The 15,942-nt window shown below is 41.2% G+C and overlaps 2 long non-coding RNA genes across 4 annotated transcripts in view; one reads left to right on the top strand and one right to left on the bottom strand.

Moving 5' to 3' along the window:
• Positions 1 to 15,942, top strand: part of LOC111773473 (uncharacterized) — a 168,286-nt gene that overhangs the window by 87,107 nt on the left and 65,237 nt on the right. For all 3 annotated transcript variants that reach the window (XR_011438502.1, XR_011438501.1, XR_011438503.1), the window contains 2 exons: positions 5,765 to 5,836; positions 6,753 to 6,833. This is a non-coding gene — a long non-coding RNA (uncharacterized lncRNA). The remainder of the gene's footprint in view (positions 1 to 5,764; positions 5,837 to 6,752; positions 6,834 to 15,942) is intronic.
• On the bottom strand, positions 11,269 to 15,480 carry LOC138924361 (uncharacterized). The gene is made up of 2 exons (XR_011439407.1): positions 15,305 to 15,480; positions 11,269 to 11,504 (listed from the first exon to the last, which is right to left on the bottom strand). It is a non-coding gene; the product is annotated as an uncharacterized lncRNA (long non-coding RNA).

Below are 15,942 nucleotides of genomic sequence, written 5' to 3' on the forward strand. Positions count from 1 at the left end.
CCTGTGCTGCTGGTCCTCACTAAGGTCAAATAGAGTCCAGGGTTGGCAGTCTTGAAGAGATGTTTCAGTGTCCATTTCCAGAGAACAGGAGGCATCAGCCCTGTGTGTTCATCGGGTGTGTGGTTGTTAGGCAGGTCTCTGTGTGACTTGCTGGGCAGAGGGGCAGAGACCCTGGGCCATGCAGGGAAGCAGAAAGGGTCCTACCAAGGTCATGCAGCTGCATTGCAATTCTGGCTCTGGTACCTTCTAGCTTTGGTGACCTTCGACAAGTAGACTTTGATTTATTAATCAGAGTTTTGGTTTCCTCATCTGTAACTAGGGAATAATGCCTGACTTATTGGTGGTTTGAGGAATATGTAAGATAGTTTAAGATGGCACTATGTAACAAAGTACCTGACAACACATAGCAAATGATTTCTTTCCTATGAATTTCCGGCCTGTTACCTTTCTGGATACAAAATATAGATTCATAGCACAACTACGTGTGAGAATTTGTGTTTTCTATATTCTCTCCACTGATGGTAAGAAAATAACATTTTGTAGATAAAAATGTAGTGACTAAATTTTCCCCCCAATTGGACCGATGATGTGAAAAAATTTTTTTCATAGTAATAGATGAAAAGCCTTACGAAGCCATACAATTTAGATGACATCACATGCATTTCTATCCATCCCGCATTCTCCCATTTAAAGCAGGGATAGGGCCTCTGGGCATTTTGACCCAGGACTTTACATCAGTAATACAGTCTGGGGTTAAAAATCACATGCACTACACTCAGCCGAGTTAAAAGCATAGCACATTTTATGTTTTTGGTATAATTTCTCCTGTTGCTCTGAGCCCTCTGTCTCTCTCTTATAGGGAAGTGGAGGGGAACTGGATGAAAATTAAACCTGGCAACTAAAAGCAACTCCTTCTCTTGTTGACAACAGCCTCTTTGGGGTAAACGCCCAGTTTCCTAGGCCTTCTCTTCCCTCTTCCCACCTGTCAGCTGGATAGCGTGCCCTCACCGTGGTGGGGGAAGGGATCTTGAGTTGGCTTGTTACCTCTGTGTCCTTGCTGGCCTTTGCTGCAGGATGGCTCTGGTCTATTCCCTGGGTCCCCTGGGCTGGTGGCCACAGAGGGGTGCCTCCTTCATCTGGTGTTTTGGAGTTTGTGTTTAATCCTACCCATGGTCCTGCTGTTTGCCTCTGGTAGTGGAGTTCTTGCACTCTGTGGCCACCTTATTCCAACCCCCAGCCCCTGTGTGTCCTCTGGCCTCTCAGTACTACTGTATCCTCCCAAGGAGTATGTGGAAACTTCTGGATTCCGTGTGTACCAAGTGCAGGCCTTGAGAAGCCGGAAGCTCTACTTCAGGGCACCTAGACAACTGTCTCAGACAAATTATCCTGTCTGGTAATGGTACCATGTTGCAGAGGTTTCAATATAAATTGGAGGGAGAGGAAGGTTGGGATTCAAATTCTCATGGTGTATTCACAGGAAAGCAAAGAATAAGTCCTATTGCTCTGGGGAATTCCTAGTGTGGGGAGTGTGGGAGGTCAGGGACACACAGAACTGGCTAGTTTCCTTTTTCCATTTCTTCCTCCTCCAAGCTTCAGAACAACTTTCAACTTTCTCTCTAGGCAGGTGAAAATCGTGCTTATGTCATATTCTAAATTCTCTGTACCTGTAAAATTCCATATTGTCGCTCAAAGTATTGTTTTGCTTACATAAAGGGAGCTTTTGAAATTTGGAAATCCCTTTTTCTCAAAGCTTAGCTTTCAAGATTATCATTTTATTAAGCACTCAAAAAAGAAATACTAATTTGGTGGTAAGTGTTGTGCAATGACTTCCTTTTTCCATCACTTAAAGACTGAGAAACATTGATTTGATGGATGGAAACTATAGGAATCATAATTTAAACGAAAAGGGAGATTATATCACTTTAACTTAAAAAATGATGCCTATTAGTATGGTTTGGAGATTACCCACCCTGCTTATCTGCTGTCATTTAGCTACTTAATTGGAGCTCAGGGACAGCGCTGGGGAAGGAAGGTGTTTTGCTGACTGGCCCATCAAAGCTGTAACCATATTACTAGTTTGTACTGAGCCTGGGAAAGTGGCACTTAGACAATTCTTATGTTGAAACTTCCAAAGGTGGGATTTTTCCTGGGCTGCCTGCCTTTTCTGGTCAGTATATCTCATTATTACAAGCACCTACGAATTTCCTTCCTTATGGATTCATATAAACTCATTGTAAGCGTTGATCAGTCTTCTTTGTCTCCTTTTTTAGGAGATGACCTTCTGCTTGCCTTGCTTGATTTGAAGACTACAACAAGTTGCAATTCTGCCGAGCAAAACTGTCTCAGAACTTTATTGAATCCGTTTAATGAATATTCATTGGGCTCCTACTATGTGGCAAGCCACTGTTCTAGACACTTGCCATGTGTGTGTTGTAGTGCTAAGTATGGAGGAGTAGAAAAAGGGAACGTTTGAGAGAAAGGGAAGTAGAAAGACAGGGATGATTGCCTTCGAAAAGCACCAAATACAGCATACATCATCAAAATCATACAAAAGATGTACATTTCTTTATTTTCCTCTTTTCCTCTTTGTACAAAGGGTTTGTGATTAGCAGAATCTGTTATAACTGTGTCCATATCAGTACCCTCTGGAAATACAATGATCACTCAGGGACTGGAATATTACCCTTTTTAATTCATAAAATTAACTATCATTTAACTCAGAATGAATTTGGGGCCCTGGTGATAAAGTTCATTTATCTTTAATTGCCCTCCTCTCCGGTCTGACTGATCTTCTCTGTGTTCTCTACTTTACCAAACCTTATGCTGAAACATCTCCCTTCCTCTGACTGTCTCTAACCTGGCATCCTGCAAACTCATGGAGTTGTCTTCTTCATGGAATTTTCTTTGAGCCTTCTAGCCAATGCTGACATGAATCCTGTGAATTCCTGTCACATTTCTAGTTAGCTTCATATAGTTGGCCTCAAAACTAGATTGAGAGCAGGGTCTATGTCTTAAATTTCTTTGTATCTTCCATAATGCCTAGAAAAATGATAAGCCTGTTGTCGGCCTAAATAAATAGTTAGGTGTATATTTATTGGGTACATTCAGGGATGATATTAAAATAGTCAATACGTAGTGTAGCATGAACACTGGCCATTGAGAATACTCCTACCAATTCACATTGTCTGAATATCAACCATGCTTTATATATATGTCTCAGATGCTCACAATATTACAAAGGGTAGATATATTATCTTCCATTTCATAGATGAGAGATGAGGGAGCTGACTTTCAGAGAGGTTCCAACTACTTGCTCAGGGCATGCAACCAATGGAAGAACCTAGGTCTGTGTCACTCAAAATCTGTGCTCTTTCCACTCCACTACTACACGGATTGATACTTGTTGATGGATTGGGTCCTCTCTTCCCTTGGGTTGAGGTGTCCCTATCAAAGAGGGAGCTGGATGACTGGCAAGTCTGACTGGAGCACATGGATAATCAGCTCTCTTAGACTAAGCCATCTCTATGTGGGGACTTGCATGGTCATGATTAACTGTCATTTATGGCCAGTTTACACACTAATTTGCCTGTGTTACACAGATTTGGTCAGCAAAGGTTATTTTTCAAAGCCAAAGGTCCGGTAGCTTGTTGGATGATTCACAGTGGGTCCCTTGAAACCTCTCAGTGTTTCAATTTCATCTCATTTTTAAGTGGGAAAAATTGTACTTGCCTTAAATTCGTTATAATTAATTTAAAAGTACTTTGAACCTGCATTTTTTAATATGAAAATAACATGTCATTATTGTCCAAACATGTAATTGATGACTGAGAAAAGAAAGATAACCTCTTCTCAGTTTGGTCAGTCAACAGTAAGGAGTCAAGTAAATGACACATTCTAACACGGGATAGAGAGCAATAAGCTCATCAATCCAATTTCCTGTTCCTGAGCACACAGGAACATTTCGATTCCTCGTTAGGTTGGAGTCACATGACAGAGTTCCGGCCAAAAAAATTAAGACAGAGGGATATAAGCCATTTCTAGTCCCACCACTTAAAAACATCTTAAATAATACTCCAGCTTTCGCTTTCCCTTCCACAGTGAGTTCAGATGCCACTGGTTTAAGATTTCAGAATCACAAAATGGAAGGAGTTTGGGTTCCTGAGTCACCAGTTGGAAGAGAGCCTCCAAGGAGGGCTGCCAGACTTGCACTGGACAGTGACATGAGGGAGAAATAAACCTACATGTGAGATCCCTGAGATTGTTGTTATGGCAATGGTATTTATTGCTCTAATGCAAAAATGGGTACCAGAAGTGGGATAGTAACATAACCAAATCATATTCTTTGACTGTTAAGCTATCCTAAATGTGTATTATTGATTTGGTGGTTCAGCAACAGGCCAAAAGGAAACTAATACCAGAAAAAGGAAAGATGGAAATTTAGGTTACGCAGTGACCAAACATTTGGTATAACTGAGCCTGCTATCAATTAGAAGGCAGTGATGTGCACAGTTTATATCTTTAGGGGAAGTGGTTAGAAAACAGAATTTTAGCAGTGTTTTTGGCTAATCTAGATACGTATTGCAAGAAAGAGATGACTCAGGAAAGAATTCATGAGTTTGCAAGCAGAAATAGAACACAGAGTTCAGAAATTTGGGTTATAGGATTGGAAAAAATAAATTCGACTCAGATAGCAAGACACGGTACCGAAAAAGGCTTTAAGTGACAAATATCCAGTAAAAGTTCTCAACTGAATCAAGTTATTTGAGGCAAAAATCAAACTAGGGGTATGGACTTCCCACCTATTGTCTCTGATAGCCTCAGTGTATTTAGGTAATTAAATTGAGAGAAAGGCACGGTGGTGAATAGGCAAAGAAAAAAGGTATATTTGATAATAATGTCTAAAAAATAACTATAAGAGTGGTTACAGGCACATGAACCTGTTTGGAAGCAAATATATCACATGCCTTCTAAGTTTTTGAGAATCACACTGCCAAAGAAACCAGGGGCCTGGACTTGAAAAGTCTTTGTTTATTCAAGGCTTGAAACCATTCTTAAGTTCCCAACCCATTCTAGACTGAGCAGAGGTGAAGCTTTTAGAGCTCACTGTTCTGAAGGAAGGGTATTCCACCAAACCCTCTTTACTTGTGGCCAAGGAGAAGAAGAAATAAGGGAGTCTGTTGGAGAGGCAACTCCACATGCATCCACCATGCCCAGAAGGTATGGGCTTCACAGTGCTGACTCAGAGCAGTCTCAGCTTGGCTGTGGGCTGTGATGCTGCATATTGTCTATTATTTCTCTTTTCAAATGGCGTTATTTTCCTGCCCCTTTTCTGCCATTATAAATGGGTTGTGATGGTGGGGAAGTAGGGTGCAGATAACTTGGCCTTTTAATGTTAGACTAATGGAGAAGATGGCGCATCACCTGGGTATTCTGGACATTGATCTGGAGGTGGTGATTGGAGGGGACCTTGCATTGTCTTCCTTAAAATGAGGTGAGTGTGCTCCATGAGTGAGAGGAAGAGTAAAATTGATACTCGGCATCCAGAAGGGCAGAGAATGGCCAGAAACTTTTAATGTTCACCATTTTGGAGTCTCTTCTTGGACACATGGGAAGATTACATCTCCCAGGCCACGCTGTAGTTAGATGGGCCCTGTGCTCCTCAGCTCTGGCCAAAGGAATATGAGCAGAAGTGATGACTACTACTTCGAGGCCAACTGGATTAAAACCTGGTATATCTTCTTTACATTTTCTCCCATCTAAATAGCCGGAAGCAAAGACTCTAAGATGAAAGAGCCACATGAGGGAAGGAGCCTCGACCTACACCAGAGGTTCATAAGTAAGTAATAGCCTTGTTTCGGGTTATAGCACTTATATTTGGAAATTGTATTTAACAGTGGCCTTTGTTGATTACCTTGACTAATATACTATTCTAAACTGAAGGCTAGTTCTTAAAGCTGGAAAAGCTCTTTATTTCTCTTGGAAGGAGTGAAATCATCCTCCTACCCCATCATCGTCACCATCATCTTCATCACATTTGGTTACAAAAATACCTTCTTTTTTTAAAGCCTTTAAAGATTTTATTTTTGCTTTTTTTTCCCCAAAGGCTCCTGGTACACAGTTGTATGTTTTTTCAGTTGTGGGTCCTTCTAGTTGTGGCATGTGGGATGCCGCCTCAGCATGTCTTGATGAGCGGTGCCATGTCTGCGCCCGGGACCCGAGCTGGCGAAACCCCTGGCCACTGAAGCAGAGCACGCAAACTCAACCACTTGGCCACAGGGCCAGCCCCCCAAAAATACATTTTGAGTATCTATAACTTGTCAAGCACTGTGGCAGGTTGGAATGGAGAAAGGAATAAGACATCATTCCTGGCCTTGTCCATAATCTGGTGGGAGAAAATATAGATAAACAGATAATGACATAAAGAATTATATCTTAAGTGTAACACCATTAACATATGACATAGTTAATTCTGTTTGGAGTTAGGGAGGGGCAGTGATAGGTACAGATCTCACAGAGGAGGTTAGATATGTATCAGGTTCTAAAGGATGAAGAGGGATTTTCTAGGAAAATAGGGCAGGTAGAAGGCATTCTAAGTAGAGGAAACAATTTGTGTGAAGGCATGCAGATATGAAAATCAGGAAAACAAAATTGATTTCTGTTGTTGGAGATGAAAAGCATATTTACTACTCTCATAATCATTATCATCAACTCTATCATCCTATCATCAAAGTTATTTTTTAATTTCCATACAGAGTGACAACACAGATTTGATCCTTTCTCTCCAGAAGGTCTCAGTCCAGGGGAACGTGGGTAGCCGATTAAGCACTGATCAGGTGAGTTAAGCTCTATAATTCACTTGCTGTGTAATATGGGCCAAGTCACCTGACTTGTCTTTATCTCACTAGCACTGTTGTACTAAAGAGAGAACTCACATTTATTCTTCCTGACTCATAGAATTGTTATGCACATCTAGTAAGTAAAACCTGATTTGAAAAAATCATGAATAGCTAATATATGCTTATATTTTGAAAAGACAGTTAATGAAAGAGGGTTGAGGTGGGCTAGAGTCATAGCAGTTTGTATGCCATCACACTAAAGGACACATTTTACTCCTTTCTGGTGGCAGTAGACGGATGGCCTCCAACAGATCCTACCTGTGGGCTGGAATACAACTGGTGGGAGAGCCACTCTTGGGGGATGGGAGGGCACACTGACATAGAGAGGTCCATGGGGCAAGCTGGACCAGTGGGGGAGTTTACTCAGTGTTTGTGAAGGCAGTCCAGCCAGAGCAGGAATCAGGAATCGGGATCGAAGTTTAAGAGGGAAATAAACATTTTAGCCAGACGGTGGCTGGTCTGGGGGGTGAGTGGGTAAGGCTGTAAAAGGGAAAACAAATCACCAGACCTCAAGCCAAGAAGATGAGGAACAAGCAGTCAGGATGTAGAATATGAGTGAGCTGGGACAAGTAGTTCAGAAATAAGGTTTCAAATAGTGAGGGCAGTGAAAGTCCACCTTTCACCGTGGTTCCTTTTCTGTGGTCTAGGTGTATGGCAGGATAGCACAGTTTTACACATAGGAGGCCATAACACAGGGATACGGACCTCAATCCTTAAACTGGACATCACTGTCTAGGTCTTGGGACTTGGAAGTTCCAAGTGAAATACACTCGTTCACTTGTTTCCTGCCATCTGTCTTCCTCCCCATTTCAATGCTTCAGCGTAGCAGTGACTCTCGATCTATCAGTGGCACCCAGGGAGGCCATGCAGCAGGCATGGGGATGCCACTGGCACCTATAATTGGAAATAAGTCCCTAAAATACCCCGTTTTCTCTTGGTGGTCCATCATAGAGCTGTGATCCATGCATCTCTCTAAAACCCTCTTAAGCCTATTTAGATTATCGTAATCTATAACCTTGCAAGGACACAAGTCCCAAATAGTCAGCTACTTTGTAAAGTAGTCCTTCCATGTCTTTGAGGTCTTAAACCTGCCTCATCAAAGCATGAATTCTCCTACTATGTTGAGATCGGGTAAACCATTTCGTTTGAATCTACTGAGATCTTAAAGACTGTGAGTGAGGTCTAGAGCTTTCTCCCTGTGATCTGGGCCTATATGACATTACCTACCTAAACGTCATTAGTGATGCATCTGAGAAGCTTGGACCAAACAAAAGCCAGCCTAGGGACTTGGACGACATTGCAGCCTATCCAACCCGTGGATAAATCCTTGAAGCTTTAACCCTGGCCTCCTCCTCCCCCCAATTTACAATGCCCTCTTTTAGGAGAAGGATGGTGGAATTACTTTGTATTAGAATTAATGGTATAAAGAGCTACCTTTTCAACTGAGTAATGCTAATTAATTTCCATCCCTGGTCATTCGCTACCTATTAGAAATATCCTGACAGCCTGCACCTCACTGCTGTTGCAGCAGGTTCGGCTCCCAAGAATAACCTTCTAAGGAGGATGAAATGTACGCCAGTGGCATCTAATACCAGGGCATTCACATTCATATTTTTAGCAGCATATATCAGTTAGCCCAACCTTTAGTGTACTGTATGTACTTTTAATAATCTCCATAAAAGCCTGATTTCCAATCCCTAGGCTCAAGCTGACAGTGCAAATAAAATCACCCAAATCCACAGGGTAAGAGAAATGAAAATGACAAGGATTAAAATTTGGTCAAACCTCTTTCTTTTTAAAAATTCTGCTTCCCTTCCAATTGGATCACGACCCTCTGTGTGCTCAGCTTAAGACCAGACGGTATGCTTTCACTTTTATTCCTCTCTGCAGCAGGCTTACAGTATTTAGTGAGAGTCTGTAAAGAATGTGTGCTGGGTAGAGAGTTAATACCATAATCCCCTATCGTTGGGGTCAAATGGTGAATAGAGCAAAAGAATTAGAAAACATGTTACATACAATGGCAGGAAAAAATGCATCAGCGCGCTGTTCTGTGGACACTAGCATTCATCACCCGCAAGGAACGGCCATGAGGTAATAGAGCGTATAAAGAGATGTATACTTGAAGTCTAGGGTGTGCTTCGAGTCTAGAGGCTGGGATGGAAGACTTGACCGCAAGTCTTAATACCCATGTACTCTGGGAGGTATCTGTCACCATTTTTAACTGCTTCTTTCCAAGCACCTGCCTGGATTTAGTTCCTAAAGTAACACATTTAGCCACTAAATTGTTTCACAGAGTTGAACCTTGAGCTATCTCTTTTCACTCTTCAGCGGTGGGTGTGAATATTGTTCTCAAAGTGCTGTAATACATCTGTCTCTGGAGAATTCTCTTAACCAAGAAGCAGAAATTTGAGGCACCACAGGCAAAAAGGGCTGAACAGCCACCTTCCTTTGTATCTTGAGAAAGTCAACCGAACTCTCCTGGAGTAAGATTACAGGCAAATAAATAACTTTGTGTGGAAGTTCTATAAAGACGAGTGAATATGTGTGTATAAATGGTTTGACCGTAAAGTGACAAGTTGAATTTATTTTAAACAATATCCTTTGAAGTAGTAACTATTATAGATCACCATTTAAAAATTTTTATTTTTAAATTTACATATAGTAAAATTTACTCTTTGGGGTATAGAGTTCTGTAGTTTTGACAAGTGCGGAGTTGTGTAAGCATAACCACAATCAAGATACAGAACACTTCCATCACCCTCAACGATCCCTTGTGATGTTTCTTTGTAGTCAAACCTTTTACTCTCAAGACCTGAAAAATCTTAAATCCTTATATATATGATTTTATACATATGTAGCTTGCACAAAGACCAGAACGATGACCTGAAATCATATTTTATACCTATATATACAAAAATATTTATATATATCTTGTATATATTATTTTTATGTATGTAACAAAATTACAACAAATCAACATCATCTGCACACTTTAAACAAGGTTTTATATATATATACTTTTATATACATAAATAACTAGAAAGCCAACTTTCTCTGGTCAAAAAGGCTTCCTTATTGCTCAGTGAGTGCAGGCACAGTGACCTAACCCACTGTCGTATCTATACGAATAAGAGTGCTTACAAAATGTATGTTGAATTGAATGTTAACCCACTGATTGAGTAATGATTTTTACTTAAAATTTTAAAATCTCGCTTGCAACAACTGTAACTAGAGATGTGACACTCTCAGTGTTGTAATTTTACATTGAAAACAGCCAAGAAAGAGAGGTAAGGTAATAAAGAAGAGGGGGAAAGATTGTACGTGTGTGCACATGTGTAAATGTGCGTGAGATTACATCACAGATCCACCAGCCCACTCGGCTAATGGCAGAAATTGGCTTGTTTGTGCACGTGACCAGTACTACATATGCGTATGATGAAATGACTGAAAGCTAATGGCCTTAAGGAGAAACTATTAGAAAAATTATTCATTAGGGTTTTAAAGTTATGTTTATGAGGATAATCTTTTGTTTACTTAAATAAGACCCCAGGATTTATATGAAAATGCTGAGTAAGGTTGGTTCTAACCAGGAAGCATAAGACATGTTATGAGTAATTCAGCACGTCATCTCTTTCCTACAGGGCGTATTGACTAAATTACTAAAGAAATCTTATTTCAAGAAAATAAATCAATACTGTTTAAAACAGAAACATTCCTATGTCTGTATTTTATACATTATCTTATCTACATTTCTGTTAGCCCAAGGTCAATCTCTCGGTCTTCTTTCCTGGCTACCCCTCCTCTACCTGACCTATAAATGTTGATGTTCCTTTTCTCACACTTCAATTTCATGAAGAAATCACTTATACCCATAATTAGATAGGGACTGCCAATCTACATCTCCAACCCAAGTTGGAGTTACAGACACATATTTCTGGCTTCCTACTTAACATCTATCCCTGCATATCCCACAGGGTCAAACTTAAATTGTCCAAAATGGAGCTACATATCTGTCAAACCAAATGGTTCCTCCGTAGAAGTTTCCATATACGTCTATTAGCTCTTATCTCACTTCCTGTTTCTTTCACTGGACTGAAGGCAATGAACATGTTTCTCTTCCCTAGTTCTTGGCACAATGCCTGGCATCTGGTAGGCATTTATAAATATTTGTGGAAGGAATGAGTATACATGACACTCATACGCATATAAATAGGGATTTATTTCCACTCCAATGTTTATAAATGTTTTTAAAATGGATGAGTACCTTCGATACACATATAGATATAAGCATTTATTCTCACCCTAACCACCAACTACCATGATTGCATAATGTCTAGAGATCAAATAATTTCTGCTGTATACATGGGGAAAATAATGACATTTTTCAGTTTATTTCCTTTTTTTTTGTCATTGAAATCATATTCTTATTTTAGTCAACATTATAACAAAAACATTTTTCCATGTCTTAAAAAGTCCCAGATCCGGGGCCGGCCTGGTGGCGTAGCGGTTAAGTTCTCATGATCCACTTCTCGGTGGCCTGGGGTTCTCTGGTTTGGATCCCGGGTGCGGACATGACACCGCTTGGCAAGCCATGCTGTGGTAGGCGTCCTACATATAAAGTAGAGGAAGATGGGCATGGATGTTAGCTCAGGGCCAGCCTTCCTCATCAAAAAGAGGAGGATTAGCAATAGATAGCTCAGGGCTAATCTTCCTCAAAAAAAAAAAAAAGTTCCAGATCCTATTTCCACTAACTGAATAACATTGCCTCCGAAAGAAATCCTTCTTGCTTTACACCAAAAGTTCAGTTTGAAGCATTTTGAGGACCTCATGTAGAACCTACTCCTTTTCAGCAGTCTATACTCTACACCAACGATTCTCAAAGTGTGGTCCCTGGACCAGCAGGAGTAGCAACATCTCGGAACTTGTTAGAAATGCAAATTCTTGTGCTCCAACCTATACCTTCTGAATCAGAAACTCTGGTGTGGGGCCCAACAATCTGTGCTTTGACAAACTCTCCAGGTGATTGATATACAAAAAAGTTTAAGAATCACTGTTATACACTTTCCAGTGAAAAGTCCACGTGCTATATGGAATTTTCTGAACTAACTCATTTTTCCACCCACTCTCACTATTCAGTTAGGTCCCTCATCACTTCCACATCATATTCATATTGAAAAGAACCTTCTACATTTGACAATAGGTCTGTAGAACAAAACCTGCTTGCTTATTGTACATAAAACATATGTCTGGTAAAAGGCAGTCGTTTTTTGACTTATTTTTAACAATAGAAATTTTCTTCAAATGCAATGTTATGCAGAAGCCGTGTGTGTGTGTGTGTGTGTGTGTGTGTGTGTGTGTGTAGGATAAAAGGGAATTACTGTGGTTGAATGTGGTTGAAGGAGTCTGGGAAGTAGAGTCTACCCAATTGACTGGGTTTCCTCCCACCCAACCCCTTTCTCCATGACGCCTCCAGGGAACAGAATTTGAAAACCTCACAGGCAGTGGAAGGGGAGCTAGATGGGAAGTCAGGTGACCTGGGCTCCAGGTTGTTTCTTGGGGCAATTCATTTGGCATCTCTGCGCCGTATTTTTCTTATCTGAAAATGATAGGTAATCTATAATTTCTCTTCCAGGTAGAAGTTTGCTTTTTTCTTTTTTATTGTTTGGCTTCTGATAGAAAGAGATCCAGGCTGTCTTGAAAGTTCTCCCTTTCTCAGAGACCCAGGAATAAACGTTGCTTTGCCATTTGTTAGTCCTTTGTCTTCTCTTTCATTATTGACTCAGAGGCATTAATGAAATAACAGGGCCAGGCTGCCACCATTGTGAATGACAATAAAGAAACCAAAATCTTCCACAAGAGTCACACTAACATTGAACAGATTTTCAGCCCTAGCATTTGACCCCTGAACGTGGGCTGATGAGGCGGTGATTTGTGAAGAACTTATGAAGCAGCAAGGCATAGTTGCACTGGCCTTTTCTGCAGCCTCCTCCCCCCCTTCTCTTTCCCTCTTCCCCTCTCCTCCTCTTCTCTTCTTTCCTCTTCTCCTCCCTCTCTTCCTCCAATAGCTTGCACAGCACTGGCCTAGAGTCACCCTTCCCATAATTTCTCTCTCCAGATGTCCTTGATATTCTCCACAATGGATAAAAAAAGGTCCAGGTGCCTTCGAGAACCATAAGTATTACTTTCACACTCTTTCCTACAGGGATCTGTGTGTTTCCATCTTCTCTTTCTCCTTGTCTCTTCTCTTGCTTCCTCTCCTCCCTCATTTCAGTTGCCCTGACTCTGCCTGAAGCCTCCTCTTAGGGACAACTCTAAGCCTACTGGTGGCTATCAGAGTTAAGGTGGGAGATGAGCCCTGGTCAGAACTGTGTTATCCCATTGCTATCGACTGAATGTACGTCCCTCCTGGCCAAATTTTGTATGTTGAAACCCCAGTGTGATGGTTTTTGAAGATGGGGCCTTTAGGAGGTGATTAGGCCAGATAAGTCCAGAGCCCTCATGAATGGGTTTAGCGCCCTTGTAAAGGAGGCCCCAGAGAGTTCCCTTGCCCCTTCCATCATCTGAAAACAGTGAGAAGACAGCCATCTATGAACCAGGAAGCCAGCCCCCACAAGACACCCAATCTGCTAGTGACTTGATCTTAGATTTCCAGCATCCAGAACTATAAGAAATAAATTTCCATTGTTTGTAAGCCACCCAGTCTGGTATTTTCCAGAACAGACTAAGACACCTATTCTTATGTAAAATAGGGCTTGCATATGCCTGTGTGTTTGGAGGGGTGGGGGGAGTCGGGGAGTGGGGGGTGGTAGTGGAGCAATGGGGAACTTGAGGGGCAAGGAGGGCATGATCTTATATTCTTATAACTTTGCTCCACGTAAAGTCTTCTATGACTCCGTCTGGAAAGAAGGTCATTCTGGCCTTGGCTCAGCAAATGGCAAGGGGCTTATTCTCCGAGATGCAAGGACCTTGCTCCATCAGTCATTCCTTGGTGTGTCAGAGGTTTCAACAGAAATACCAGACACTTTAATTAAATTTGTGGACCAAAAATGACCTCTCAGGAAGAGCATATTGATAAAAATCTATGTTATAGCTTACATTTTACATTAGGCTCTCCCACTTGTGCACATGCAATTATTGTTTAAATGAGATTTTTAAAATGGAATCTATATATCTGTGTTTTTATTTGCTTTTATCATATAGAAAACTAGAGTACTAGACCACCTCGTTTGGACAGCTGGCAGCCTTCTCCATCCCCTTTCCCTCCCTCCTGTACAGTCATGTATCACTTAAGGACAGGGATGTGTTCCGAGGAATGTGTTGTTAGGTGATTTCGTCATTGGGAACATCGTAGAATGTATTTACACAAACTTAGATGGCATAGCCTACTATACACCTAGGCTATATGGTACTAATCTTATGGGTCCACCATCATATATGTGGTCTGTCATTGACCAAAACATCGTTATGTGGCCCATCACTGTATTTTTAGTCCCCGAAGCTTTAGTCTCCTTTCCCTCTGCATGCAAATGGCTGCAAATCTCACCTATCTTTTGCCTTTGTGCTCCCCTTTATCCCGTGGTCTTCTTCTCTTTTTCTCTCAGTCAAGCTCATTGAGACAGGAGTTAACACTTAGGATCTACAATGGTGACCCTGCTTTCTTCCTCACAATGACACAGGAATCCTCTGGCTTCCATTGCCGTCTACCCTCAACCCTCACTCTGCTGAAACTGTTCTTGCTAAGTCACCCATCTCAAACCCCATGGCAACTTTTCAGTCTTTATTACATTTGACCTCCCTGAGAAAAAATTTGATCATTTCCCCCTTGAGTCTCTTCCCTTCTTCAGAGTCCATGACCTCACTATCTGCTAGTTTTCCTCATGGCTCGTTAATTCATTCTTCTCAGCCTTTGCTGGTCTTTTAAATGCTGGTGTTCCCTCAGGTTCTGTCTTCTGCCCTCTACTTTTCTATGCTGTTTACTACTCCAGGGCAAAACCATCCACACCCAGGGATTCAGCCCTCACCTACCTGCTGATAGTCTCCAAAATTACAACTTCAGTCCAGATCTCCCTCTCATGGGCTCCAGAGATATTTATTTTAGAATGTCTCCATTTAATAGTTACCTCAAAATTAGATCTGTTAACAAATTAAAATTATGAGCTTACTTTTTAAACTCTGCTCCTTTTGCTTGATGAATGGCACCATCCAGTCACCCAAGTGAGAAACCGAGATTCATCCTAGACTTGACCACACCTAAGTTCAATCAATCACACCCTCCTAGTACTACATTTGACATTTCTCTCTAATCTCTCCAACAACCATTATTACTACTGCCTAGGTTTTAGTTCAGGCTGTGCTCACTTTTCATCTGGGAGGGTACCTTCTGTGTTCCTCCCTTCAGTCTCCCATACCTCCAAATCACCTTCAATCCATTCTCCAAATGATCTTTCTAGAACGGTGTTGTCCAATAGTAGCCACTAGTCACATGGAGCTATTCAAGTTTAAATTAAAATTAAATAAAATTTAAAATTCAATTTCTCAGTCACTCAAGCCACACATTTTAAGTACTCAATAGCCCCTGTGGCTTATGGTTACCTACTCAGCAGTGCAGATAGAGAACATTTCCATTATTGCATAAGGTTCTATTGCATAGTGCTGTTCTACAACATAATCACGTCATCTCCATGCTTGCTTCCCTAATGATTCCCCACATATTTCAGATTAAACTCCAAACTCCTTGGCTTGGCATGTAAGATCCTGACATCTAGTCCGCTCTGCCTTTCTCTGTCCCCTCCACTTGAACCTTGTGTTTCTGTCATATCAATCATCCGCTCCCTGTCCCCATGCCTCTGTGCTTTGGTTGTGCTGTTTTCTCCACTTAGGAGGGCTGCCTTCCTTTGTCGCTTCAGAATTCCTGTATATCCTTCAAACTTAGCTCAAGCATCATTCCCTCTGTGAAGCTTTTCTTTGCCTTTCTAGACAGAGTTTAGACTCACCTTTTTATAATTTCCCCTGGCAGCTTATACTACTAGGATACTCCTCATTAACA

Source organism: Equus caballus, chromosome 5 (genome assembly GCF_041296265.1).
Source record: "Equus caballus isolate H_3958 breed thoroughbred chromosome 5, TB-T2T, whole genome shotgun sequence".
Lineage (NCBI taxonomy): Eukaryota > Metazoa > Chordata > Mammalia > Perissodactyla > Equidae > Equus > Equus caballus.